This window comes from Sphaerodactylus townsendi, linkage group LG01 (genome assembly GCF_021028975.2).
Source record: "Sphaerodactylus townsendi isolate TG3544 linkage group LG01, MPM_Stown_v2.3, whole genome shotgun sequence".
Classification (NCBI taxonomy): domain Eukaryota; kingdom Metazoa; phylum Chordata; class Lepidosauria; order Squamata; family Sphaerodactylidae; genus Sphaerodactylus; species Sphaerodactylus townsendi.
The window spans coordinates 62,150,611-62,155,594 of record NC_059425.1 but is presented as its reverse complement, the minus strand read 5'-3'; positions in this window follow the sequence as shown (position 1 = coordinate 62,155,594).

Here is a 4,984-nt window from a genome sequence, read left to right as displayed (position 1 = left end):
CTGCTTTTCTTCTTTGTTTATATCTTGCTTTTCTTCTTTGCTCAATATTAATTAAAACATTATGACTTAAAACTAAAATAAAGCAACCCTCAAATACCTCCCCCCAAAGATGCCTGTTATTCGTAGCTCATCAAAAGCTTTGGCAAAAAAGCATTGCAAAGACTTCTGAAGATCTCAAATTAAAGGGCTCTCACCACCTCTTTAGAAAGCCCATTCAACGGAATGAGAGCTACAAGGCAAACCGGATTGGGCTTGGGTGATATCACGTGAGCCACTTGCTCAAATGGCTGAACTTTTCTTATACAGGCAGCAAATCTGCTTGGGACCCAAGCATTTGAAAAAGCAGACCGTGGTCCTTGAAAGCTTAAGGTGGAACAAAAGTGTTGGTCTTCCAGGTACCAGAAGATTTCTCTTTGCTTCTGTGGCATCAGACTAATTCAGCAGTCCTTCTGCAGTTGAGGGGGTTGCCAAGTACCTAGAAGGCCTTAATATGTAGTGGGTAGGTTGGTTAGACTTGATGCATTGAAAGTTGTGCAAGCCTGTTAAGAGTCTGGGCTATGTCCACTTCTGTATAAAACAACCTGCTGCGCTGACCCAAACTCTGCATCGACAAACCTGTTATACATAAATTATGAACATCAAGCCTGGCTCCTCTGACACTGAGATAGCTGAATCACAGTCCAACCCCCTCCAGAAATTGTGCCAAGCATTGGTTATATATTTTCAATGCGCTCTTTCTAACCGAGGTCAGATTAAGACATGTTGAGGCCCCATAGCATTACTCCCCCAAAATTAATTTGGTATTTTTTGATAGTTCACATTTAGTAGCTTCTCAAATCTGCGGCCCAAAACTGTATTTTATTTGGCATGAGTCCAGGTCTGTTATGGTAAAAATAAGATGAAGGCTGGGAATCTTAGGTATGCTAATTTTGCAACCATTATCATGCTAGGGACAGTTGAAGTGCCTCTTTTTATCACTTTGCACATGAATTAAAAGAACTCTCCTTCATATGAACATTGTTTTAAACATGGCCAAATTGATTTATGCTAGAGATAAGAGGTACACTCGTTTTGATGCTTGGAGGACATGTTCTCTGTTTGCCCTGGGCCTTCTGGCTAAAGGTAATCTTTCTTCTTATTTGGATTCTGTGGTGAGTTTAAAGTTACATAGACCTTTATGCACTCAAGATTTAATTGCCCCCTCTCAAAGATTTTGATGGGGTGTCTTCTAAGGATCCCTTTTCAGACTGGCTATGTCCCTGCTCTCTTCAGTCAGTAGACTCCTTGGTATGTATCCTTTTGCAATGCTCTTAGGTGTCTTCACTTAGCCTAAAATGGATTATTCCATGTTTTAATACATGCTCCACATTTTCTTGAGCAATCTTCGAGCAAAAGGTTCGGTTTCTCTTGGAGGACTCTGACTCTCAACATGCCTATTTTGTTGCTTGTTTTTGCAGGCAGCAAAGAAAGGAGGTGTTTTCAGATATAGATCTTATTAAAGTTTATGGTTTTATGATTCAAAACTAAGAACAAGAGGGTTGAAAAAGAAAAAAAGTAAACATTGTTTTATATGTTTCCTGAAAGTTAAAAGAACCAAGTAATGGGATCATCTGCTACAGCAAATGCATCTAATAGGTGGTTATCATGTATACTTAAAATTTTGTTAGATTTAACAGACATTACAAAACATCTCCTCTGCACTGAATCTCATGTTGAAACTCCATGTCCCTTCAACATTAATGTTCTGGACAAATCAATTCCAAAACTATGACTTTACAAATGAATCCATTCTGGTCACCCTTCCTCAAACCTAGTACTAAATACCTATAGTGAAAAGGTTGTGATGGTAGTTCTCATTTCAGGAGAGCCATGAATGGTGGTGCTATGTGGTATCTGACTTTTGACAGACACTTGCAGAGACACCATGCAGAGAATGTCTAGACTTGGAAATGACAGAATCTTCTGTGGATAACAGTGAATGATTGACAGTGCTGCTGCTAAATGAAGATCTCCACTGATTGGGGGCAAATATGTTTTCTTGTTATGTAGGTGAATATGAAGGAGAGAGAGTACAGTAGGATGAGTGAAGGTAGGAGGTAACAAGGGATAAGTTTATTCCTAAGTGTTCCTTTGGAATTATCAACAGTATACCTAATTCTCAACATGGATACTTTAATCTGGAGACTGAAGCTATGGAAAGACAAGACACATCTTCCTACAAATATGAAAAAAGCACCAAATCTGCAGAAAAAGATGAAATCTTTGAAAAGCAACCCTCAAAACAACAACCCTAAAACAGTGGGGGTGCTGTGTGGTTTCCAGGCTGTATGGCCGTGTTCTAGAAGCATTCTCTCCTGACGTTTCGCCTGCATCTGTGGCTGGCATCTTCTACCAGCCACAGATACAGGCGAAACGTCAGGAGAGAATGCTGCTAGAACAAGGCCATACAGCCCAGAAACAACACAGCACCCCAGTGATTCCAGTCGTGAAAGCCTTCGACAATACAACCCTAAAACAATTAACTCCCCAATAATAGAAGCAGTACCTATATCTTTAAGAAACAAATGCTTTCAGTGGCTGTTGCTAGGCAACCACAGTATTGCAAAGGCTTCCAGCTTTGATTTCTGTCAGTAAAAAGCAGGCGGAGGGTACAGAGCCATTTCCAGGGTTGCTTTGAGGGAGAACTTACCATGGTTAGGCCCACCAGCTAACACCAGTGACTTTCTACCACACATTTTGCACCATACTATGCAACAGTAGTCCCCCCATTAAAAAAGCAGTGTGGTGTAGTGTTTCAGACAAGCATCTGGGAGCCCCAGGTTCAAATCCCCCAATTGTTTTGGAAACTCCCAAAGTAACTGGGTTCCCACTGGGGAGATAAAGTGGGACATACTGCAATAATATATAGCTGACGACTGAGTTCAGTTAAAAGGTTGGTGGATGTGAATGCAAGAATAAAGCAGGGAAAGGTGAGCACCTGGGGGCTACCAGGAAGTGAAAAAGAGAAAACAGCATGGGGAATGGGATACAGGAGAAATGAAGTGCCCCCTTATCGATTTCTCACCACACAACTAGGCCCAGCCTAGTGGCCAGCAATGCATAACTGGGCCTTAGTTTTCCCAGGTAGAGGCTGCCAGTTTTCCCAGGTAGAGTTTTCCCAGGTAGAGGGGAAGGAAAGGAGGGAAAGCTAAAGACTGGGGGGCAGATAAAGATAGGTTGAATGATGGGTGGGAAGGTGGGAAGGAAGCAGAAAAAAGAAGCTATGTAGCCATAACATGAAGAGAAGTTTGGCATTGTGGATCTTCTCCATCATATGGATATTCATGATACCAGTTTGAGATTATGTGGGAAACTACACTCCCTGGTACAGCTGCTTCATAAAAAGGTGTCCCATCGAGGTTGTTTTAGGAAGCGCCCAAGTGATGATTAACATGTAGACTCATAGAATGGTCTTTAACTGTCTTCTTTCTAATTGGTATGGAATAAAAGCAAGAATGAATGCAATTCTCTTAAGTACAAAGTTGCTGATGTGGAAGCAAGTAGACAGTCAAACAGGAGTGAGGGAGTTTGTACCCAAGCAATAAATTGCCCCATGTGAGGAACCAGGTCAGAGGCAGAATCTTCATAGGAGCTAATGGAGCCCTATTGGCCCCTTTGGTCTCTGATTCCTGGCTAGGCTGACAGATGCAATATCATTATGTCTTCATATGCTGTACTGGCGCTACGGTGTAGCAGACAGCAAACTAGCAACTCCCTGTTTTGATAAAGAGCCATATTGGCACAGTGCAATCCTGTGCAGAGTTAATCCATTCTCAACTAGTTTAAACCAGTGGGTTTTGATTGGAGTAACTCTACATAAGATTGTACTGTAAAGTACCTGGATCCTGTAGAGCCCCAGGATCAAAACTTGAGTTTAGCAAAAAAAAATTAACCCAAGATGTATGGGTTTTAAATAAAATATGTGAGGAAGAAAAACTAATACCTAAACTTGTTGTCGCTTTTCTGCTACTTGGCCCCATAGCAAAATAAACAAATAAAAATAATCATCAATTGATAAACCAAATTATAGCTAGCAATGTTGATTCAACACAACAGAAACTATAGAGTAACTGAGGGAAAATTCTTTTTGGAAGCAATTAACATTTGAACGCTTTGGGCTGAATTTTCACCTGTTTTGATTTTCGGGTTGAAAGTAACGCTTTCAAGGTGGGAAACAAAACTATTTTGTGACATCTCCTCCACTAAAACTATGTTAATCTCTCTCTCTCTCTGTCTCTCTCTCTCTCAATCCTGATTACATCTACTGTGTGATGTGTCCAACCTGGCAAAAAAATTCAACAAGATATAGGAAATTCTATGATGTAAAGGTGTAATTTAACCTTTTACAGATTTATTAACTAAACTATGGCAAACCACGTCATCTATCTCAGTTTTCAGTGGGTAAAGTGAAGTCTGTTACTTTAAAATATCATTGTGAAGAGAACCACATTAAATTATTGTGAAACGTATACTATTGCAATAGGAACATGTTACTGGGCAACAAATGAACTCCTGAGCATCATCATCCTATTTGTATTTCAACATTATACTTATGAATTGTCAGGGGAAAAATCCTGCTTCAGTTCTTTAGAACACAATCTGGTGAGTTTAACTAGAGTGTGTATGTAATGGATGAAAATGATTCATCTTTCTTCCTTGCTATTTGCTGACTTAATGGAATGCTTAGCCTTGTGAATGAGGAAGCATGATAATTTTCTGTACCTATGGATCACTAATCGAAGAATGCTTGTAGTATTTGCAATTTATGAATAATTTCTGAGACTGTTTTTAAATTCTTTAGCATAAGTTACCAGGTGGCATCTGCCTCCCTCAGGGATTTTCAAGGGGTCAGAGAAATGCACACAGTGGGGGCGGGGAAGGCTTTTGCAGTGTGAGGCGTGGAAAAGCAGAGCTGTCTGGAGGGTTTTTTTCTCAGCTCACCAAT